The sequence below is a fragment of the Miniopterus natalensis genome, chromosome 1 (genome assembly GCF_054644295.1).
Source record: "Miniopterus natalensis isolate mMinNat1 chromosome 1, mMinNat1.hap1, whole genome shotgun sequence".
NCBI lineage: Eukaryota > Metazoa > Chordata > Mammalia > Chiroptera > Miniopteridae > Miniopterus > Miniopterus natalensis.
The window spans coordinates 91383758-91408698 of NC_142081.1; the positions used below are offsets into that span (position 1 = coordinate 91383758).

The following is a 24941-nucleotide window of genomic DNA, read 5'->3' on the forward strand; positions in this document are numbered from 1 at the left end:
GTTTGGTGGTGATGAACTAACTCCTTTAGGTTTTTCTTGTATGAGAAATTATCTGTCCTTCGATTCTAAATGATAGCTTTGCTGGGGAATCTTGGCTGTGGGTCCTTGCTTTTCATCACTTTGAATATTTTTTGCCAATCCCTTCTGTCCTGCAAAGTTTCTGTTAAAAAATCAGCTGACAGTCTCATGGGAGCTCCCTTGTAGGTAACTAACTGTCTTTCTCTTGCTGCTTTTAAGATTCTCTCTTTGGCCCGGCCGGGTGTGGCTCAGCGGTTGAGCATCGACCTAGGATCCAGGAGATTGGGGTTCGATTCCCGGTCAGGGCACATGCCCGGGTTGTGGGCTAGGCAGCCGATCAATGACTCTCTCATCATTGGTATTTCTATCTCTCTCTCTCCCCCTTCCTTTCCTCTCTCTGAACTCAATAAAGATATGTTTAAAAAAAAAAGATTCTCTCTTTGTCTTTAACCTTTGGCATTTTAATGATGATGTGTTTGGTTTTTTTAAAAATATATTTTTATTGATTTCAGAGAGAAGAAGGGAGAGGGAGAGAGAAACATCAGTGATGAGAGAGTCATTGATTGGCTGCCTCCTGAACTGCCTTTGCTGGGGATCCAGACCACAACCTGGGCATGTGCCCTCACTGGAAATTGAACCATGATCTCCTGGATATGATGTGTTTTGGTGTTGGCCTCTTTGAGTTCATCTTGTTTGGGACTTTGTGCTTCCTGGACTTGTATGTGTATTTCTTCATCAAGTTAGGCAAGTTTTCTGTCATTTTTTCGAGTAGGTTTTCAGTGTTTTGTTCTGTTTCTTTTTCTTCCAGTATCCCTATTATGTGAATGTTGATGTGCTTGTGGTTGTCCCAGAGGCTCCTTACACTATTCTCATTTATTTGGATTCTTTTTGCTATTGTAATTGGTTGTTTTTTGCTTCCTTACATTCCAAATTGCTGATTTGGTTCTCTGCTTCATCTGTTCTCCTGCTGATTCCGTGTAAATTATTCTTCATTTCAGTTAGTGTATCCTTCATTTCTGACTGGTCTTTTTTAATGCTTTTGAAGTTCTTACTCAAGTTCATTCAGCATCCTTATAACCAGTGTTTTGAACTTTGCATCTCATAAATCACATGTCTCTATTTTGTTTATTTCTTTCTGTGGAGATTTGTTCTGTTCGTACACTTGGGACATGTTTCTTTGTCTCCTCATTTTGGCAGACTCCCTGTGTTTGTTTCTGTGTATTAGGTAGAACTATATCTCCCAGGTTTGGTAGAGTGGCCTAATGTAGTAGGTGTTCTTTAGGGTCCAGTGGCACAGCCTCTCCGGTCACCCAAGTTGGGCCCTTGAGGTGCATTCCACATATGGGCTGTGTACACCTTCTTCTTGTAGTTGAGCCTTGATTGCTGTTGGCAAGTCAGTGGGAGGGATTTACCCTCAGGCTGATATGCTGTGACCACTGACCACAGACATCCGACCACTGTGGAGGATCAGCTGTGCAGGGGCCCACCCTACAGATCAGGACTTACTTCAGTGGGGCTCTGGTGCCTACTGAGTCTGTCTCTTAAGTGTGTTGCTTGTGAACATGGTTGGGTGGTGGTGCTTTGATGTGGTATGAAGCTGTTCACTGGGTGCATTGGCTCTGGAGCCTCATGTGAGGTGCAGGCCAAGGTCCACCGCCACCTGTGTTCTTCTCTGGGGCTACCTGGCATGAGCTACAAAGCAATCTGCAGATGGCTGCTACTTGTGCTTGCCTTAGAGGTGCCCATATGAGGCCAGCCTGTGAAACAAGGTCAGCTGCTGCTAGTGCCAGTCCTGGGGCCACTTACTGAGAGGTACAGAGCTCACTGAGGCCAGATGCTGCTTGTTTTAGAGATTTTAGGGAAATCTGACACATAAGACAGGCCGTTCGTATGGAAAAGCCACTGGAAATAGCTTGGATGGGCCCACAAGTTAGGTGAGGCAGGGCCTCAGGCAGTCACCAGTGCAGGGTTAACAGTGTGAGCCAGGTTGATGGCGTCTTAGATATTCCCCACCACCCCCTCGCCTGCTGACTCTGTGTGAGGTTGGCTCATCAAAGGAACAATGGCTTCTGCCAGCACTTCTGTCTGGGAGAAAGCTTCCCCCTCAGCTCTTGCCCTGATGCCCGACAATTCAGTTCCTCGGTCATTCATTTCTTCCATGTATGTCTCTGGTGCCTTTCAAGCTGCTGCCCTAGTACTGGAGCTCAGAGGGAGCGAGTTGGAGTAGGTCTGTGCATGTGCCCTTTAAGAGGAACACTGGGGACTCCAGGAGCCCTCAGTTACTTCATCCTCAATTTCTGTTGGTTTTTTTACAGCCAGAAGTTACGGGGACTTCTCCTCCTGGCACTAGAACTCTGGTCTGGGAAGCCTGGTGTGGGGCTGAGACCCTTGCTCCTCAGGGGGGACCTCTGAAGCCCAGATATCCCTCCCAGTTTTTATCTGCCACATGTGGGTGTGGGACCAGCCCATTCTGCACCTCTATCCCTCCTACCAGTGTTGATGTGGCGGCTTCTTTAATTCCCTAGTTGTAGGACTTCCATTCAGCCAGATTTCAGGCAGTTCTGAATGATGGTGGTTCTCTAGTTTAGTTGTAATTTTGATGGGGTTTTGAGAGAAGGTGAGTATTTCCTTTACCTATGCCACCATCTTGACTGGAAGTCCCACTGCTCCTCTTTCTAGCATTTGTTGCTCTTCTGGGTTGCATCTTTCAAAGGTCACACCATGATGTCATGCATTGAGTAGTGGGGTGAGTATTTGAAAAAGCTTTCTCTGACTCCTTGGGATAACAGAGCCCACGCAGGCAATCCATTGACTCTATGGTGGGACCCACTTTCCTAGGAATGTTACATGTATCCTTAGGCGGAGGCTGAAGCCAGAGTTTTTTAAAAAAAATTCTTCAGCCTGGCCAGCATGGCTTAATGGTTGAACATTGACCTATAATCCAGGAGATCAAGGTTTGATTCCTGGTCAGGGCATGTGCCCAGGTTGCAGGCTCGATTCCCAGCAGAGGACGTGCAGGAGGCAGCCGATCAGTGACTCTTTCATCATTGATGTTTCTATATCTCTCTCCCTCTCTCTTCCTCTCTCTGAAATCAATAAAAATATATATTTAAAAAAAAATAATTCTTTATTCTTGGCTGGGTGGCTCAGTTGATTCAAGCACTGTGCCATACACCAAAAGATTGCAGGTTCAGTCTCCATTCAGGGAATATACCTAGGTTGTGGGTTTGATCCCCAGTTGGGCCAGTATGGGAGGCAACCATTCCATGTTTTTCTCTTGCATTGATGTTTCTCTCTCTCTCTCTCTCTCCCTTTCTCTCTCTAAAAAAGATGAAGATTTAAAAAAAAAAATTAAAAATTATTAAAAGCATAAGATTTTGAGGCATGTATAAATGTGCTTTATTATATTAAAATACTACTTTAAATAAAGGGGAATTGATGGGTTGAAAAATGAACTCAGTTAGCCCTAAGGAAGTTATTGGGGCCTGTTTCTTTCAATGAAGAGTTTAACTGACTATATATATCTACAGTTGCAGAGAGTTCATGAGTTTCCACTGGAAAAGACTGTTATACCCGTCTTAAGCGAGACTAATTCACACAGACGAAATTGACCGTTTGGAGATTTATTAGCCGGCCACTATGAGCGGGCTTCTAAACAAACAGTTTTTGCAGGGAGAATATAAATGCAAAAACTACATCTTGGGAGGTGGTACGCAGGTGCCAGCTAAGTGTTAACTGACCTTCTGCGGTTAGCTATTTTTTGGAATATGTGGGCGGAATTCTTTTACAAAGAGCCAGAGGATGGGGAGAAGGTCATTGTTTTTACATGATATAATTTGTTTCTCCTGTTTATCTGCAAAATAACGATTGTAGCCCTGAAAATGGGAGTGCTGTATTTCATATCAAGGAAGTATTTAATTAACAAAAAGGATATAGTGGGAGAACTGCCATAGATCCTCCCAACTGACTACATTTATTTAAAGTCCCAGTCAGTCTTTATCAGAAGATACCTAAACCACTTCTGATGCCATTGTAATAACCTGGCTATTATTTAACAGGAAAGGAGGAAAGGGAAGGCTAAATAATATAGTTAGGCCATTTAGATAGCTTTGCCACAAAGCTGCATTTAACACTCCCCATGTCTGTTCCTCACTGATTGATGGGGGAATGGACTAGACAAAGGAAGTTTAGACACATGCCTAGTAAGATCTGAGTGACGTGGGAAGGTGCTTGCCCATTAGTTGTACCTGGGAGCGAGTCAGTGGCCAGAATAGGCATGATCACTGCAAGCGTGTGAAACCTAAATATTTAAACTTCTATACAAAGGAGCCACTCTTTTTGTTTTTACTTTTCAATCTCTGGCGCGCTGGATTCCTGGCTGTCCTGTGGCAGAGGCTGTGCTCCCCTGCACCCACATGGCCCATGATGGACTGAATGTGGACTGAATGCTAAACTAGACTCGGCTGCACCATGGAACGGAAGCTCTGGACACTGGCCTTGCTTTTGGCTCTCTTGCAACCCCAGCTGCACCTCTGTCAAGACTGGTTTAAGCGACATGGGACTTTGGAACCCGAGGAATATAACTTCACACAAGTAAAGCCATTTTCCACATCTCATTCTCCCATGTGAATCTAAGAAAATTCGTTTTCTGAGGATACCTCAAGAACCTCCGCCTTGCTCCCACGAGCGATGGGGAAGTTTGATTCTCCAGTAACACTTCCTTTCTCTTTCTTGGCTGCTTGTAGTTATTTCCTGTTGCTCTTTTCCTTTACTCCTTCCAGGGGCTTCTTTTGCTATTTGATTTCTTGGAAAAAAGGTGTGTGCTAAAACTGAAATTGACTGTTGTAGGTGTGTCAACACACAAGTAGGCAGATTCTTCAGATCAGCAATATTTTGCCTAGAATGTCTCTTGGTGACAGAACAGAGATTATCTCAGGTTAGTCAGTTCCCAGGTGCTTCACTTTGGGCATCTCTTGCCTTGCCAGGAAGGTTGCTTTTAAATGAGTGGAAAATCTTGCAGTCTTTTTTTCTTCTTCTTTGTCAGAATGTTGATACTAGTTTTGATTTTGTAAAGAAACTTTTGTTTTTTCTTTCTTTTTTAATATGGCTTAGAAATTGGACTTGAAAGGCTGTTCTAAAGAGGGAGTTCTAAAATGTTTGGGCAGTAGTAATGTCAGGGAGGAAAAATTATCCTCTCTCCTTCAACCTTCTTTCTGGACTAATAATGAACATGAGACAGATTAATAAGATAAAAACAATAGTTTAATAACATGTATAACTTCTATAAACATGGGAGAAACCCACGACACTGAGCAATGCACCGAAATGGTGTACGCCATCTCCTTAAATTCCACCTTCAATTAAAGACAAAAGATGATGTTGGGGTGGAGATGGGAAGAGTCAGTTATGGGAGGTTACCAGGCAAAGCATGGAAAAAAAAGAGTGTTATGCAGATTTAAGTTCAGGCCTTCTCTGTCAATATTGAAGTGAAGGCAGGCCTGGCATAGTGAGGGAAAGAAACACCCTTATGGATGGAGATTTCCTTTACAAATGTAAATGTCCTTTACAAAGGCTAACCTCGACTTGATTTTTGGAGCTTTGCCCAGGTGTGCTATTTCTTAAAGTTAACCAGCCTGAAATAGTATTCCAGAGTCATTTTGGGGTGACAAACTCTGGTTCCCCTTCAGTAACATCTCTGGGCTGTCTTGTCTCCCTTGGGTACACTACTATGATAAAAAATTATTTCAACCTTGTTTTATTACTCTGGGTGTGTAATTTTAATTACTTAGAATATGTAATTTTAATTCCTGGGTCATTATTTTGTGATCTTTATCCTCTATTCGGGATGTATATGAAGCTTCATTGGTATGATAGTGCCATGCTCAGTGGAGATGTACCAGCATCTATAGACCTTCAGCTGGCTCTTGGTACTGAGAGATATGTAGCTGGAGTGCGTCTTTGCCAGTTAGCTTTATGAGCCTTGTAGAAATCTTAGTTGAACTATAAAATGCAAGTCACTTCTATTTTGGAAACCTCTGATTGTAGACCTGACTCTGAGGAAGAATAGGAAATACTCTGCATGGGAGTTCATATGAGTAAACCAAAATTAATTTTAGACTATAATAAGGAATTATAAGCATTTATTTGAGCAAAAGGAGCTGTAGTCCTGGAGACACATATTCAGATAGCAACTTTTAAACTGTGTTTCACCAAGACAAAGAGGAGGCTGCCTTTTATAGAGAAAGTTCTTCCCAGGTTATCAGTTAGGTACATTTTATGTAAACAAACTATCCAGATTACGCACTTCTGATTGGGTGGGGCAGGTCTTAGTCCATTGAAAGAAAGAGGAAACTGAGTTCAGTTTGAGCTTCTTTGCAGTACACAGTCTGTGAGGAGTCCTTGTCAGCAAGTGATCACTAGGCTCTTATTTATAAATTTGGGCCCTTGGTTGACCATGGGGAGTCTATTTCAGCAGATAAATTCATTCTTGGGGTTCACATCGTATGAATCTCAGGGCCCACATATGTATTATAGCTATTTGTTGCAAAACTGAATGTGGGGTTAAAAATACTTTATAAGTAAGTTCTTTCCTGTGGATGATGTTTCTGTTCTTGGTGGGCAAAAAGGGGAAAAGAAGTTAATAAAGATTATATTTCATAAACTCCTATCTCACTGCAAAGTGAGTATTGATCAGAGGAGGTCTGTCCTTTGCCTCTTGAGAAAAGACCTCATTCCAGCCCGGCCGGGCGTGCGGTTGACCTAGGATCCAGACGACCGGGGTTCGATTCCCGGTCAGGGCACATGCCCGGGTTACGGGCTGCAGCCGATCAATGACTCTCTCATCATTGATGTTTCTATCTCTCTCTCTCCCTTTCTTTTCCTCTCTCTGAAGTCAATAAAGATACATTTAAAAAAAAAAAAAAGACTTCATTCCAAATTTAGGATTCTGTCCATTAATGAACCTATGTTTTTTTCAAGGTGTAGTTGATTACAGCTATTCCATTAAGTATGATCGTAATTTATTCTTTAAACCAGGGGTGGGGAATGTCTGGATCACTGGCAGTATATGGCCTGTGTAATCATTTGTCTATCCCTGCCAAGGCAACTGCAGGTGGGACTCGAAATTCAATAAATCTGGGAACTTTTTTCATAGCATCATAAATTTATATTAAGTGAATCATAATATTAACATAAATTTCGAGGGACAAGTAAGAAGCGTCTATTATGGGATAGATAGGACACATACAAGTATGTGATAGGACAGACACACATGCTTCTCGTAGGCTGCCTGTGACCTGTCTGCCTCTATTGTGGTGACTCAGAGGACAGTCAGTGCCAGGCAGGCTGGGAGTATACACGTTGTGAAAGTGTTAATAAACTTTGGTGAAACTATTGTGATCAGTGGTGATGAGATGAGATGATTCCTTGCAACGTTGATGACAACAATTCCTTGCCTCTGATGATTGAAAACAATGTTGTCGACTTCTTTGTTGACACAGACAGTAACTCCAATCCAACCTTTATCCACATGTCCACGATCAACAATCCTTGCAAAACTGAATTTCAGATGAAGATTAAGGAAATTACAGTACACAGAAAAGTCCTCAAGAGTCGATGATACAAATGTTGGATAGGTTCCAAATCCAAGATGCAGGATTAGAACAGCGATCAAAGCAAAATGGTTAGTTATTAAAACTTAAGTGGTGTGACATCCTACAAATGGTGACTACAAAGAAAAGAGAAATTGATGCAAAGTGTCGATCTTTCCAAGGGAAATGGACAAATGATAATTTTTTTACTGAAGTCAAAGGCAAACCTGTGTGCCTAGTTTGTGGTGATGTGTTAGCAGTAATGAAAACTAATTTTGAGCATCATTACAGCTCAGAACATGCTAAACTCAGTGAGTTGGGAGGCCAGATGCATCTGGATAAAATCAATGCTCTTCAGTGGAGTTTGGAATCACAAGTCGCTTTTACTAGGCCTCGTTGGGACAGAGACAATGTTATTCAGATGAGTTATGTAGTGAGTGAGCTAATTGCAAAGAAGCTGAGGCCTCATGTAGAGGGAGAGTTTGTGAAAGAGCGCATGGTGGCTGCTGTGGAGTTGTTAGCACCAGACAAAGTAAAATTGTTTCAGAGTGTTAGTTTGTCTTGGAGAACCATCTCTGATTGGATTACTGACATAGCACAAGATATTGGAAAAACTGAAGGATTCTGCAGATTTCCAGTTTTTCTCTCTGGCTTGTGATGAGACAACGGACATAACAAATACTATCCAACTGGCCGTTTTCGTTTGTGGGATAACTACAAAGTTTGACGTGAGAGAGCAACTGCTGTCACTGGAAGCCATGCATGGCACGGTAAGAAATGAGGACTTGTTTGAGAGACATCAATGAAAAAACTTGAGCTAACATTTGAAAAGTTAAGTGGCCTTACTACAGATGGAGCTCCAGCCATGGTTGGCTCCCGAAAAGGGTTAATTGCATTTGTCAAGAAAGAACTGAATCGTCTCAGTCTTGATCCAGTGACTTGATTATATGCCACTGCATCGTACACCAAGAAAGGTTCTGTGCACAGTCATTGTGGCTCAACAATGTGATGTCAACAGTAGTGTCATGCATAAATTTTGTCAAAAGCAGAGGGTTTAACAGCCGCCAGTTTAAGGAGTTACTGACTGATCTTGACTCTGAGTACGATCTTGTTTATCACTGTGAAGTGCTGTGGCTGAGTCTCGGGACCATGCTCATGAGGTTTTATGAACTGCGTGCGGGATGAAGTTGAGCAGTTCATGGAGATGAAGGGAAACCTGTCCAGGAACTCAGTGATAACAAGTGGCTGTGGGATCTAGCATTCATGGTGGACGTTGCCAAGTACCTCTCAGCTGAACGTCAAGCTGCAGGGCCCCAACGAGCTTCCCAGCTCCCTGCTTTCAAATGTGAAATCATTTGAAGCTAAATTAAGGATGTGGAAAGTGCAACTCGAAAGGAATAACATGGTGCATTTCCCCACTCTGGAAGGACAAAAGCCTTCTACAACACTTGAATATGCTGGTGAATGTGCAAAACTACTTGAGGCATTCAATGAAAGATTCAAGGATGTGGAAAGTAAACAAATGGAATTGAACATCTTTGCTACACTGTTCAATGTGGAACCAGCTGATGTGCCTGATAACCTACAACATGAAATAACTCAGCTGCAAAGCAACCATGAGCTGAAAGCTAGGTACAACCTCCCACTGCCTGACTTCCATAAACATTACATAAGCAATGATGAATTTCCTACTTTGAGGAGACATGCATCTGTGTTTAGAACAACTTACTGCTGTGAGCAGTTCTTTTTAAAACTTGCCATCGCAAAGAGGCGACTGCGCTCCAGACTGACCGATGCTGACCTGGAACAGCAGTTGAGAGTAGCAACATCATCAATACCAGCTAACATCACACCCCTCACAAAAGAGAAGCAGTTCCAGCCATCACATTAGGGGTGAGTTAATTAAATGTTTGACCAAATATAGCAGGCTATTTTTTAAAAAAAATATATTGATTTTAGAGAGAGGAAGGGAGAGGGAGAGAGAGATAGAAACATCAATGATGAGAGAGTCATTGTTTGGCTGCCTCCTGCACACCCCTGTCTGGGGATCGAGCCTGCAACCCAAGCATCTGCCCTGACCGGGAATCAAACTGCAATCTCCTGGATCCTAGGCTGAAGCTCAACCGCTGAGCCACGTCCGGCTGGGCAGCAGGCTAATTTTTAAGTTGATAATTTTGTATGGCCTGCAAATGATGTTATAAATATCCAAATGGCCCTTGGCAGAAAAAAGGTTCCCTACCCCTCCTTTAAACACTGGTGTGTTTTTTTTTTTATGTGGATCTGGACTTTGTATGGTTGCTTACAAGTCTAGATTTTAGGGTTCCATGTGTACCCTACCAAAGTCTAGGATGAGAAACAGTCATGACACTGTTTAATCCAGTTTCAAAAATTTCAAACTCGCAAGTATTACATTCATTTACAGTGAGTATTACTTTTTTCAGGTTATGTGGCTAATCTTATTTTTCCACAGCCTTTTTTTCCTCAAGCTGTGTGTAAGTGATAGACTGTAATGTGTAGTTCTTGTTACTTCTTTGTTTGAAAAGCATTGGTGAATAGGAATTATATAGCATTAGAGATTGCCTTCTGTCTTCTGAAAGTTAAAGTTACTGAAGAGATCTCAGTTGTTTATTCACCTTGATTTTAGCATATATTTGACTCTTTGCTATAAAAAATCTTATTTTCCATTTCTTATTTATTTTGTGCGAAGTCAGGAATAAGCCTAGCAAAGCTGGTAATCAAAAGAGTGATGTTAAATATTAACCACACAGGGATAAATTTAAGGTGAACGTATTCTTTCTTTACAAACCATTTGCTTCTGTGCAAGCACACTTGGCTCTTTGTAGAGTTCTCTTCTGCAGCAGGAGCAGTAAGTACTGTGTAGTAGCTCATGTTGGCAGCCCCTGGAAGGGGAGGGGAGGCTGTGAACCTTGGGGGTGGGAAGGAGTTATGGTGGTGTTGCTAGGGTGGGATGAGTCAGGGAAGCCCCAAATGCAGGATGACACACATTGTGAAAGCCAGGCAAGACCCAGAAGGTGAAAAATGGGCATTCAGGAGTGGATGGGCTGCTATTTTCCTTTGTGATGTTTGGGTGCCTCTGCATCCTTGACAGTGATTTGGGCTGGGCAGCAAGTATGGCAATGATTTTCAGAGTTGATGGGGATGATCTCCTGGGAGAGAGGCTTTGTGAACTTGTGACATGTAACCAGAGACTGTGGATAACTTGATGAAATTTTCTCTTCCTTTAATTAGTAATATTCAGAGAGAAACATTCATTGAAGAATAATTTGGGTTTTTTGAAAATGAAATTTATTCTTGTGGCCAGGGTATTTGTAGAAGGAAAGAATGAAGGGACTTGTGGGAAGGAGTTTTGGCTGAAGTAAAAAGCAGACAAGAGATTGTGTAGATGAGTGAGCCTAGATGGCAGCCTGCTAGATTATATCCAGCTACCTCTGCTTACGCATGGCTCAGTGCAGCCTCTTCCTTGCCAACCAGTATTCTGTGACCTCAAACTAGATCTCTGTTCCCTTTGTACATGGAAGGTTGACAGTCAAGGCATTGAATGAGTGCTTTTCCCCCTGCCATGTATATGTCTGGCTTTAATTTATATGGTTTGAAACATGGTGTTAAACTATAATATTGACATCTAGTGGAGAAGGACAGTTTGTAAATTGACTGTACACTTCACTTTTCTGTCCCCCAAGGTGATTATTGTAAATAAGTTTTTATCTTCCTTATCCATATTCACATGTGAAAGTATATATTTACGGAGTCGAGCTTCTTGGTATGAAATTCAGGGACACTTTCAAAAAACAGGAGTCCTTAACGAAGCTATAGCAGTGTTTATCAACCTCAACATTGTTGACATTTTGGCTGGACAATTCTGTTGTGGTGGTGGTGGGGGCTGCCCTCTCTATTGTAGGATGTTTAGATGCCAGTAACATCTCCCTACCCCAGTCATGACAGCCAAAAAATGTTTCCTAATGTTGCCAAATGTAATTTCCTCAGGGGGACAACTCTATTTCTCTTGAACCATTTAGCTATAGTCTCTAGGATTCAAGGTGAGAGGAAAACCCAATGGTTTGTTGTCTTTGTCACTTTCACACATTCAAAGCCTCAGGGTTGCACATCACAGACTCTAGGCTCCACAACTCCAGAGGGCACACACCATTAGCTTCAGACTTGATGTGAATGATGTCCTGCCCTCCTTCACTAGTTTTACACAGGGTTTCAGTGTTCATTTGTACTCATTACAACTAGCATACTGTTCTTAGGTGGTGCTTCTAGTCATATTATTGATAGAAAAGACATTACCTGCAATTCTGACAATAGATGGTAGTATAGTTTTCTATTAGCACCAGGAAGTTGTGTAATTTCCTTACTCAAATTCAAGAATAACTTAATTTTCTTCCCTTACACCTTCTCCTCCCCCACCTTTTTTTCCTTTTCTTTTTGTATAATATACTGAAAGGCATGGTAAATGTTTTTTCTTTTACCCAAGGATATTTTTCCATTGCTTTTCAGAGAGTGGAAGGGGGAGAGAGAAAGATCGATGCCAGAGAGGCACATCGATTGGTTGCCTCCTGCACACTGCCTGACTGGGCCTGGGGGATGGAGCCTGCAACCTATATGTTCCCTTGGCCTGAATTGAACCCTGGACTCTTCAGTCTGTTGGACGATGCTCTAACCACTGAGCCAAACTGGCTAGAGCTAAATTTTTCTTCTTTTAACCAGCAGTTTTATTTATTTATTTTTTACTTCAATTTTAAGATCAGCTACTTCGGGGGGGGGGGTTCTTATTAGTACTCACAGTGGACTTTCCTTTTTAGAATCTGCTCTGATGAGGAATATAAAAATGGAATGCCCGTTAAAGTTTGTAAAGCTCTGATCTATGTTTTCTATGAACGTAGCTTTGGCTTGGTTCGAATGCTCAATGCAATTTTGTATTTTTGTGGTCTTTTTGAAATCTCTGATCAACTTCATCTTGACGACCTGGCCCCCTGAGGCAGGCAGTGAACAGAATGGATGTTTGATTTAGAGGTTTGGTTTTCAAGGACGTCCTTAATAGAAACCTTTAGTGGGTGGAAACCCCTCAGTGTGTTGCATCTGTGTGCATTGTTACACTTTTTTTGTTAATCTTCACCCGAGGATATTTTTTCCATTGATTTTTTTAGAGATAGTAGAAGGGGGAGAGAGAGAGATAAAAGAGAGAGAAAAGCATTGATGTGAAAGTGACACATCAGTTGGTTGCCTTCCTCATGCACCTGACTGGGACCAGGGATGGAACCTGTAACCCAGGTGCCCTTGACCCAGAATCAAACCATCAACCCTTTGGGTGTTTCTGCCAGTGCTCTAACCACTGAGCAACACCAGCCAGGGTCCATTGTTACACTTTTAAGGAAAATATATTTAGGGATGAACCCATTTAAGTTATTTGATTTCAAGAGTTAGTTTCTTTACCTGAGCACACTGCTGCTGGAATAAGGAACTGGTGGTGTGGGTTTCTGGAAATAGAGATTTAGAAATTCTGGTCTTGATTTGTAGTTTGCCTAGGTGAAGAAAGCTCCATAAAAATGTATTGTTGTGTTCCTGACAATTAAACATTGCCTCTAAGACTATTTGAACCAAAGATGTTAGTGCCTGAGATGTAAAAATATTTATAAAACTACAAATAGAAGTGATTCTTGAAGATGTTTTCAAAAAGCCTGAGGTTTGAAAGTGTGTTGTCAACTGCTATGCCCATGTGCAACGTACTTGATAGGAAATGTTATTATAAAAGTGCAGCTATTCATTCATTAGAGGTGGTTTTCAACACCCTAGTTGTAGAGCACAAAGGGAAACTGGGCTGCCTGGGTGATTACTCCAGGATTACAAAGGTTCCTGGAGAAAGGTGGGAATACTAAGTGGTCATTGCTATGACTATTCCTGGATCTATCTGCCTGCATATACAGAACCACGTAGTAGCATTATTTGGGGTTATGAGAACAGGAGTCTCTTTTTTTGTTTGTTTATCTTTATTTCCCAATTACAATTTACTTCCAATATTATTTTGTATAGCACAGCATTTAGGCATCATATACTTTACAAAGTGTTACCCCTGATATTTCCAGTACCCACCTGGCACCATACATTGTTATTACAATATTATTGGCCATATTCCCTATGCTGTACTTTACATCCAAGTGGCTATTTTGTAATTTCCAATTTGTACTTTTTATTTTTCCATCACCATTTATCCACTCTATGCCCTGTTCCACCTCCACCCCCTCCTCCCACCCTGCAATCATTGTGAATTCTCTCTCTTTTTTTCTCTCTTGCTCAATCCCTCCATCCCTCCCAGCACCTTGTCTGGCTCACCACAGCTTTCTGCCTGCTCTCTATGAGTCTGTCTCTGTTTTGCTTGGTAATTCAGTTTGTTCATTAAAATCCACATGTAAGTGAAATCATATGGTACTTGTCTTTTGCTTGTTTCGCTTAGCATAATGTTCTCCAGTTCTGTCTATGCTGTTGGAAAGGGTAAAATTTTTTTCCTTTTAATGGCAGAGCAGTATTCCATTGTGTAAGTGTATCACAGCTTTTGTATCCACTCATCTACTGATGGACACTTGGGCTGCTTCCAAATCTTGGCTATTGTAAATAATGCTGCAATGAACATAGGGATACATATATTCTTTCAAATTAGTGTTTCAATTTTCTTTGGATAAATTACCAGAAGTGGGATTGCTGGATCATAAGGCAACTCCATTTTTAATTTTTTGAGGTAACTCCATATTCCTTTCCACAGTGGCTGCACCAATCTTCATTCCCACCAACTGCACAAGGGTCCCCTTTCTCCAGGTCCTTGCCAACACTTGTTGTTTGTTGATTTATTGATGATAGCCATCTGACAGGTGTGAGGTGACATCTCATTTTTTAATTTGCATTTCTCATGATTAGTGACATTACACATCTTTTCATTTGTCTGTTGGCCATTTGTATGTCCTCTTTGGAGAAGTGTCTACTCAGGTCCTTTGCCCATTTTTTAAATTGGATTTCTTTTTTTTTTGTGTGTGTGTTGAGTTTTATAAGTTCTTCATAATTTTGTATATTAGCCCCTTATCATTGTGTCACTGGTGAATATGTCCTCTTATTCAGTTGATTATCTTTGCATTTTGTTGATGGTTTCCTTTGCTGTGCAAAACTCTAGTTTAATGTAGTCTTATTTATTTTATCCTTTGTTTCCCTTGCCTGAGGAGATATATCAGAAAAAATGTTGCTTTGAAAAATGTGTGAGATGTTATTGCCTATGTTTTCTTATAGGATTTTTATGGCTTTTGAGTCTGACATTTAAGTCTAACATTCAAGTCTTTAATCCATTTTGAGTTTATTCTTGTACGTGGTGTAAGAAGGTGGTCTTACTACATGGTTTGCAGGTACCTGTCCAGTTTTCCAAGCACCATTTGTTGAATAGACTATCTTTAGTCCATTGTATGCTTGTGCCTCCTTTGTCAAATATTAATTGACTCTAAAGGTGTTTGGCCTGGCTGGTATTTCCCAGTGGTTGAGTGTCTACCCATGAACCTGGAGGTCACGGTTTGATTCCCAGTTGGGACACATGCCTGGGTTGTGGGCTGGATCCCCAGTGAGGAGCATGTAGGAGGCCACAGATCGATGATTCTCTCTCATCATTGATGTTTCTATCTCTCTCTCCCTCTCCCTTCCTCTCTGAAATTAATTTAAAAAAGTAAAGGTGTGGGTTTGTTTCTGGGCTCTCTGTTCTGTTTCATTGATCTATATGTATGTTTTTATGCCAGTACCATGCCGATGTGGCCTTGTAGTATAGTTTGATATCAGGTAGCGCAGTTCCTCCAGCTTTGTTTTTCGTAAGATCGTTGTTGCTATTCGGGGTCTATTGTGGTTCCATATAAATTTATTCATTATTATTTACTTATTTTAATCCTTACTTGAGGATATTTTTCCCATTGCTTCTAGAGAGAATGGAAGGGATGGAGGGAGGGAGGAGAGAGAAGGAAACATCAACGTGAGAGAGACACATCGATTGGTTGCCTCCTGCAAGCACCCAATTGGGGCTGGGTATTGAACTTGCAGCCCTTTGGTGTGAGGGCTCATGCCAAGCACTGAGACACACCGGCCAGGCCCATATAAATTTTTGAAACGTTTGTTCTAGTTTGTGAAATACTCCATTGGTATCTCTTTTTAAAAAACATTAATTAATTATTTAAACTTGAGTGTTGAAAGTGTTACAGATGTCTTTCTTTTTTCCCCATTGACCCCTTCTACCCTACACCTGCTCCCCCCCCTGCCCCAGGCCTTCACTACACTGTTGTCTGTGTCCATGGGTCATGCATGCTTGCATATAAATTCTTTGGTTAATCTCTTCCCACCCACACACCCACCCCTGCCTTCCCTTTGAGAATCGTCAGCCTGTTCCATGCTTCTGTGTCTCTGTATCTATTTTGTTCTTGATAGGAATTTCTTTGGGTAGTATGGATATTTTAATGATGTTAATTCTCCCTATCCACGAACATGGTATATGCTTCCACTTATTTGTACTGTCTTTAGTTTCTTTCTTCAGTGTCTTATAATTTTCTGAGTATAGGTCTTTTACATTGTTGGCTAAATTTATTCCTAGGTATTTTATTCTTTTTGAAGCAATTGTGAATGAGATTGTTTTTTAAGTTTCCTTTTCTGATAGTTCATTATTGGTGTATAAAAATGTAACTAATTCCTGGGTATTGTATCCTGCTACTTTACTTTACATTTATCAGTTCTACTAGTTTTTTGGTAGAATCTTTAGGGTTCTCTATGTACAGTATCATGTCTTCTGCAAATAAAGACAGTTTTGCATCTTCCTTTCCAATTTGGATGCCTTTTATTTCTTCTTTTTGTCTGATTGCTGTGGTGAGGACTTCAAGTACTATGTTGAATGAGAGTGGTGAAAGCGGACATCCTTATCTTGTTCCCAGTCTTAAGGGGAATGCTTGCAGTTTTTGCCCATTGCGTATGATATTGGCTGTGAATTTGTCTTATATGGCTGTTAATATGTTGAGGTATGTTCCCTCTATTTCCACGTTGCTCAGAATTTTTATCATAAGTGGGTGCTGGATTTTATCAGATACTTTTTCTGCATCTATTTATATGATCATGTGGTTTTTATTATGTTGTGTATCACATTTATTGGTTTGCGGATATTGTACCAACCTTGCGTCTCCAGAATAAATCCCACTTGATCAAGGTATATGATTTTGTTAATGTATTGCTGGGTCCTACTTACTAATATTTTATTGAGGATTTTAGCATCTATGTTCTTCAGGGATATTGGCCTGTAATTGTCTTTCTTCTTCATGTTTTTATCTGGTTTTGGAAATAGGATAATGCTGGCCTTGTAAAATAAACTTGGGAGTCTTCCCTCCTCTTGAATTTTTTTGAATAGTTTGAGAAGGATAGGTGTTAATTCTTCTTTGGATATTTGGTAAAATTCACTGGTAAGGCCATCTGGTTCAGGGCTTTTTGGGGGAGTTTTTTTGATTACTGCTTTAATATCACTGTTTGTAATCTGACTATTCAGATTCTCTGATTCTTCCTGATTCAGTTTTGGAAGATTGCATGTTTCTAGGAATTTATTCATTTCTTTCAGATTGCCCTATTTGTTGGCATACAGTTCGTAATATTTTCTTATAATCCTTTGTATTTCTTTGGTGTCAGCTGTTACTTACCCTCTTTCATTTCTGATTTTATTTGGGTCCTCTATGTTTTTTCTTGATAAATCTGGTTAAAGGTTCGTCAATCTTATTTATCTTTTCAAAGAACCAGCTCTTGGTTTCATTGATCTTTTGTATTTTTTTAGACTCTATTTCATTTTTTTCCTGCCCTCATCTTTATTATATCCTTCCTCCTACTCACTCTGGGCTTTGTTTGTTGTTTGTTTTTAAGTTTTTAGTGCAAAGTTAGGTTTACTTGTTTTTTTCCCCCTTGTTTCTTGAGATAGGCCTATAATGCTATGAATTTCCCTCTCAGATCTGCTTTCACTGTGTCCCATAGATTTTGGGTTGTTGTGTTCTGACTTTCATTTGTTTCAAGGTATATTTTGATTTCTTCCTTAATCTCATTGTTAACCCATTCATTGTTTAGTAACATGTTATTTAACCTCCATGTCTTTGTGTGTTTTTCGGTTTTCTTCTTGTGATTGATTTCAAGTTCCATAGCATTATGGTCAGAGAAGGTGCTTGATATGATTTCAATCTTCTTACATTTATTGAGACTTGTTTTGTGTCCTAACATGTGGTCTATCCTAGAAAGCATTCTGTGTGCACTTGAAAAGAATATATTCTACTGCTTTGGGGTGTAATGTTCGGAAGATATCAGTTAAGTCCAAGTCAAATGTATTCTTTGGTTCTTCCATAGGCATTTGAAATGCAAATAATCTAAAAAGTCTGTGTGCACAAAATGAAAATATGGCAAAATACAGTTTTTACTACTTGCATAGGGGTTGCTTAAGAGTTTGTGGGGACCAGGAATGCAGTTCTGAAACAGAAAATTATGATTACAGAATGTTTTAAGTATTTTCACTTTAAGCATATAAAACCATTGGAAAAAGATGAACAGAAGTGTTTTGTACTAGAGATGCTCTTACAGAAGCTCTTTTAACGAACAGCTTGGTAGTTTTTCTGGTATTATTTATAAAGGGGCATATTATAATGAACTTGAAATCATATTCTCTTAATAAAGACCAGTGTTCCTTTTTAATGTTTTTAGCCCAACAAACGAGCCACATCTCATTATGCAGTTTGGTAGTTCAATGTAGCCAGCCCATGTAGGGAGCAACCACTGAGATCCAAGTTTCCCGTGTTGTTTTGATTGCTTTTGAATGTGTAAAAAACTTACCTAATTATTATTATTATTATTATTTATTTTAATTTTTCTTTATTGTTGAAAGTATTACAGATATCCCCCTTTTATCCCTCATTGATCCCCTCTACCCCACATTGACCCACCCCCGGCGTTCACCACACTACTGTCTGTGTCCATGGGTTATGCATATATGCATGTAAGTTCTTTGAGTAATCTCTCCCCACCCACTCCCCCACCCCCGCCTTCCCACTGAGATTCATCAGTCTGTCCCATGCTTCTATGTCTCTGGATCTATTTTGTTCTTCAGTCTGTTTTGTTTATTAAATTCCACTTATGAGTGAGATCATGTAAAACTGAATCAAGAAGAATCAGAAAACCTGAATAAGCTAATAACAACTGATGAAATCGAAGCAGTAATAAAAAAAACTCCAAGCAAACAAAAGCCCTGGTCTGGACAGCTTCACAGGGGAGCTTTCTAATTCTTTAAGTTGTAGGGTTAGATAGTTTACTAAAAATTTTTCTTGCTTTTTGAGGTAGGCCTGTAGTGCTATGAACTTGCCTCTTAGGACTGCTTTTGCTGTGTCCCACAGATTTTGGGTTGTTGTGTGTTCAGTTTTATTTGTTTCCAGGAAGTTTTTTCTTTCTTTCTTGATCTTATTGGTAACCCATTCATTGTTTAATAACATGCTATTTAGCCTCCATGTGTTTGAATATTTTTGAGTGTTTTTACTGTAGTTGATTTCTAATTTCATGCCATTGTGATCTGAGATGCGTGATATGATTTCAATCTTCTTGAACTTGTGGAAACTTATTTTGTGTCCTAACATGTGGTCTATCGTTGAGAATAACAAATGTGCAGTTTAGAGGAATGTATATTCTACAGCTTTGGGGTGAAATGTTCTGTAAATATCACTTAAATCCATCTGATCTAGTGTGCCATTTAGGGTCACTGTATCAGTGTTGACTTTTTGTCTGGAAGTTCTGTCCAGTGAATTCAGTGGGGTATTCAAGTCCATGAGTATGACTGTATTGCTCTTGATATCTCCCTTAAAGTCCTTAAGGTTATTATTGATAGGCCCTTATTTATTGCCATTTTAATTCTGTATGCCTATGTTTCTCTCTCTGTTTCTTCTTATTATTACAGTCGTCTCTTCAAGATTTCCTGCAATGCTGGTTTGTTGGTGATAAACTCGTTTAGCCTTTTTTTTTTTTTCCTCTGGGAAGCTATTTATTTCACCATCTATTTTGAATGATAGCCTTGCTGGATAGAGTAGTCTTGGTTTCAGATCCTTGTTTTGCATTACCTTGAATACTTCATGCCATTCCCTTCTGGCCTATGGAGTTTCTGATGAGAAGTCAGCTGACAGCCTTATGGGAGTTCCTTTGTAGGTACCAGATTGCTTTTCTCTAGCTGCCTTTAAGATTCTCTCTTTGTTTTAAATTTTTGGCATTTTAATTATGATGTGTCAGATGGTGGGCCTCTTTGAATTCTTCTTGCTTGGTACTCTCTGTGCCTCCTGAACTTGTGTGACTTTTTCCTTGACATGGTTAGGGAAGTTTTCTGCCATTATTTCTTCAAACAGGTTCTCTAACCCTTGCTTACTTTAGACCTCTTCTGGCACTCCTATGATGTTAATATTGTTACCTTTCATGATGTCCCATAGCTCCCTTAAACTGTCCTTTTGTTTTTTTAACTGTGTTTTCTTTTTGGATCTCTGATTGATTTTTTTCTGCCGTCTTCTAATTCACTGATCCAATCCTCAGCTTCCTTTAATTTGCTGTTTATTTCTTCCAGTGTATTATTTATTTTTGCTATGTCATTCTTCATTTCTGACTGGTCATTTTTCATAGTTTTCATATCTTTTCTGATGCTGGTGAGCATCGTTGCAATCAGTATTCTGAACTCTATATATGATAGATTGCTTATCTCCATTTCATTTAGTTGTTCTGGAGACTTCTCTTGTTCTTTAATTTGGGGCTTGTTTTTTTGGTCTCCCCATTTTGGCTGCCTATTTGGGTTTGTTTCTATGTATTAGGTAGGCCTGCTAGGACTCTCAGTCTTTTTGGAAGGTCTCTGGTGCAGGGCAGTGTTGGACGCTGTTTGTGACTGGCCTTGAGTACCCTGTTTGGAGCTATCCACAACCCATGGCTTGAGGCCGCCTCTGTTGGGGCTGAGTGCGTTTGGACAGGACCAAGATGCACACCAAAGTCTGCTTTTCCAAGGCCCAGGTCCAGAAGCAGATCAAGCAGAGACTCAAAGCACTCTGAAGTCTACCTCTGCCTGCAGTCTAATTAATCTGACTCTCTTCATGAGCCTCAGGCTGTAGAAACTCCATGGGGTAGGGAGAGAAGTTTTCCAGGGTGAGGCAGTTTTTCCCTCCCGAACGCAAAAGGTGTTTGAAAGGTAAATGTCTGCCTGTGAAAGATTTCCTCTGCAGTATGGGGGAATGACTGGGCACAGTAATCCAGAGGTGTGCCCTCTGAGCTCTCTCTCCAGAGCCCACAATCCCTAGATTCTCCTCACACAGCTCCAGTCCACTCTACCCTCCCTCTGCTGGAGCCCAAGGTGAGTGGCTGCACATGACTCTGTGCATTGGCTCTTTGAGAGAGTGTCTGCATTTCTAGCTGTCTTTTCCTATCAGACAGAAACCTGGCTGCTTTTCACAGCCCGATATTATGTGGGTACCTTTCTCAGTTCTGGTGCTCTTGGCTTGCAAGTCTAGCCTGGGGTTGGGCCCTAGAGTCCTCAGTCCGAACCCCCCAAAGCTGAGATATCCCTCCGGACCTTCAGCTGCTGCCTGTGGGAGCCCGGCCAGCCCCCTCGTGCCTCTGCACTTCCTACCAGTCTTTATGCTGTCTCCACTTTTCCTTCTTGGTTATGAGGATGTTCTCCAGCTTGTCTTCAGTTGTAGTTGATTATTCAGGATGGTTTTTCTATATTTCAGTTGTAATTCCAGTTTGGTCCCGGGAGAGTGTCAGTGTAGGTTCCACTCAGTCTGCTGCCATCTTTAATCTGTAATTTATCTAATTTTGAGGTATTATTATAAGTTTCTTGGAATATTATACCTTAGTCTTCATTTCATTTGTTTTATTCCATTGAGTCTGTGTAGATCATATGTCTCTCTTTACTATTTTTATTTGAAAATGACTGTTAATGCTGATGGGTGGTATCAGAGTGGGGTGGCTGTGGCTGAAAAACTGATCACAAAGTTTCCTTTTTTTAAGTGTTCAAAAGTGGTGACATTTCTTTTATTTGGAATTCTTCCTTTAGATAAAGAAGCCATTCATATAAGCAGAATGCTAAGAAACTAGCATTCTGAGAAACTAGATAAGCTGAGAAGTTCCTTTCCTTTTAAACTAACATCTCTAGCTAGTGTTAAATTCCACATGTGGAAGTTTTTCTCTTCAACCACAGAGATGAAATTGGAGAAAAAATGAAATTCAGTAGGCAAGCGTTGGCTGAGAGATGTCTGTTCTCCATCACTTCATGGGAAATTAGCAATGCCTATGATGACCAGGCTTAGAGCCATGGCTGTGAGGAGTGGGACATTATTCTACAATTGTTGGAATTTGATGCCCCATTATGAGTTTAAGGTTCAGTTTGGTAAGTAAACAAACATTGGTCAATCCATGTACAAAGTTCCAGGCTCCCTGGATGCTGGGAATGCAAAGATCAATATAACTTGGACCTTGCTCATAAAGACCTAATAATGTAGTAAGGGAGGCAGATACACAAATAATACAGTGGTGTATACCTTATAATGATGTAGAGGGGAGGTCCGAATGATTGCCTCTGCCCTGGGTGTTGGGGGGATGTGGTCAGGACAGGCTTTCCAAAAAGAATCTGATGGCCAGAGCAAGAGGAGTGGGAGTGGGAATGGCACTGGAAAGGGTACTGCAGGCACAGGGAAACTCCTTCTGAAAGGTCCTGGGTGGATTGGGACATAGGTTAATTTGAAGTCAGTAGGTAATGTTGAACTTGTTGGGGGCTCAGTCCCCAAACATCTTATTTAATGAATTATGCTCATTAGGAGGTCATTTGTTCTAAAAGATTTCCCAATGGATAGGTGTGCATTAGGGAGTAGTTTCTTACATATTTTGCATGTACTATGGATTCTGGTAGATGATTATTCAAAGTTGTAATGTGGAAGACAGATGTCTTTGGAATTGTAAAAGCAATATTCTCTTTTTGTTGAGTATGAGAAAATAGCCTTTATAGAGTCACAAATATTCATACCATCAAGGACGATAGAGATCCTTATTTTACAGATAAGCAACTGAGCTGCTGCGAGGGGTTGCATATTAGCATCACACAGGTAGATCATAGTAGTCTGAGAGCGAGTCTCCTGCTGTGGGGGTCAGAGCCTTCTCCTTGCTGCACACCAGTGCTCATAACAAGGTTAAATATGCCCAAGAAGAAATTAATCTTGACCCATCTTCGTGTTACTTTTTTTTACATGGTGCTAATCTGAGTGAGAATTATGTCTTAAAGAACTGTATCAGTCATCAAGCTGTGTAACAAACTATGCCAACATTTAGTAGCTTAGAACAACAGTATTTATTATCTCTCAGTTTTTGTGGGTTAGGACTCCTGGCACAGCTTTGTTAGGAGCCTCTGGCTCAAGGTCTGTCAGGAGATTGCAGTGGAGCTAGTAGCTGGGGCTGTGGATGAATTTCAAAATTCATCCAGGAGAGAATCCTTCCAGATGCACTTACATGGCTGTTGCTGGCATGGGGTGCTTGCTGGTTGTTGGCTCTTGACATCAGTTCCTTGCCATGTTGGCCTCTTCATAGGTCAGCTCTGAGAGAGAGCAAGAGAGACCCCCAGGTTGGCTGCTACAGCCTTTTTATAACCCCAGTTTGGAAGTCACCTTCCGTCATTGCTGTTTATTAGAATCAAGAAACTAAAACCCAACTTATAGTGTAGGGGATAGTAATTATACAAGAGTATGAATACCTGGAAATATTTTGGGTTTATCTTGGCCGCTACCTACCACAAGCATTAACTAATTGAGTTGTATGTAAAAGTACACTAAAACTATCTTGAGCAAAATGAGTGGGGAGTGGGGGAGGGAAGAGTTATTGGAAGTTCATGAGGATATTTAATGGAAAGCAAGGGCAAGGAACATAGCTGAATCTCACAGGAATGAGAGTTGAGAGTTGGACACCTGTAGGAATGAGGCAGCTATCTCTTTCAGTGTTTTACTTTTAAATTCTCTTGTCTGTTTTCGTTGGTCTTACCTTTATGTCACAAATTTATTTTTCTATATATCTTTATTCTCTTTTTCAAAGAGTTCCCTCCCTGCCTCCCTGCCTCCCTGCCTCCCTGCCTCCCTGCCTCCCTGCCTCCCTCCCCTCTCCTGTATACATAGTGGTAAATGGTCATTCCAGTGTCCTTAATTCTAGGACCACAGAGGACTGACTAGAATCTTGGTGTTCCAGTTTTCCAAGACAAAGGATTGCATTCACTCACCTCAACTAATGGGATGATTTCCCTTTGAAAGGCATCCAGTCAGCTGTAGCAGGGTGTGAAGGTCAAGGCTAAGGGATTTGGACATGATTGTAGAAGGCTTAACTCTGTTTTTTTGTGGGGGATTGATGAAAGGGATGAGGTGTTGGAGGGGGTTAGTGAATGGTTGGGGGAAGCAAATTTCAGAGGGCAATTGGAAATAATTTTTCTGAGATGTATATTTTTTAAAAGCCATAGTTCAGTTTTCATAAGGAATTCCTAAGTATGTAGACCTAAAATGAATTAAGTTATGTAAAACCCAGGTTGGGGATAAGTTTGCACACAATTTTGAAAGGAGAAACCTTAGTGGAAAAGCATCGTTATCTGTATTAAATTTTTTAAAACATCTGAGACAAGTTAACTTGAAAGCTGGAAAACTTACTGTTTATTAAAATGATTGTTTCTCTTTCTCATTTACCCCTTATAAGTTCCAGGTTTATCCACTTTTTAAAAAATGTTTTTATGCTGTGATCATCTGTCAGCTTTCCTGTCTTAGATTATTTTTTAGCAGTCTATGTAATTTGAAATGAAATTTGCATTTTTGTTCTACTCTAAAACTGCCCATTTTGTGTCTTCATAGACACTATGCTTTTGGCTTTAATTGATATTTTGGCTTTAATTGGTAAATTATAAAGTTGCAAAGAAGATTTTTATTGATATTTTTGCATGCTGTTTAATAGCATTTTTATTTTATTTTGTTAATCCTCACCCTAGGATATTTTTTTCCATTGATTTTTTTTTTTTTTTTTAGAGAGAGAGTGGGAGGGAGGGGGGAGGGAGGGAGAGAGAGAGACACACACATCAGTTGGTTGCCTCCTGTACACACCCGACTGGGGCCGGGGATCAAACCTGTAACCCAAGTATGAATCCGTCACCCTTCGGTGTGTGTGTGGGGGGGGGCGGGGGGGAGGCGACCCAACGCTGTAATCACTGAGTCATACCCACCAGGGCATCCATAGCATTTTTAAATGATGCAC

At 40.6% G+C, this 24941-nt stretch overlaps 1 protein-coding gene across 4 annotated transcripts in view; it reads left to right on the forward strand.

Moving 5' to 3' along the window:
- The window catches only part of CCNY (cyclin Y), a 201451-nt gene that overhangs the window by 7596 nt on the left and 168914 nt on the right, over positions 1-24941 (forward strand). Inside the window, exon 2 of one of the 4 annotated variants that reach the window (XM_016197146.2) lies at positions 4411-4611. The exons of 1 other annotated variant lie outside the window; for it this stretch is intronic. The gene's annotated coding sequence lies outside the window, so the exon portion shown is untranslated. Of the gene's footprint in view, positions 1-3783; positions 4612-7770; positions 9501-24941 lie in introns of those variants that run through there. 2 more of the 4 variants (XM_087823960.1, XM_087823972.1) reach the window with 2 other exon arrangements.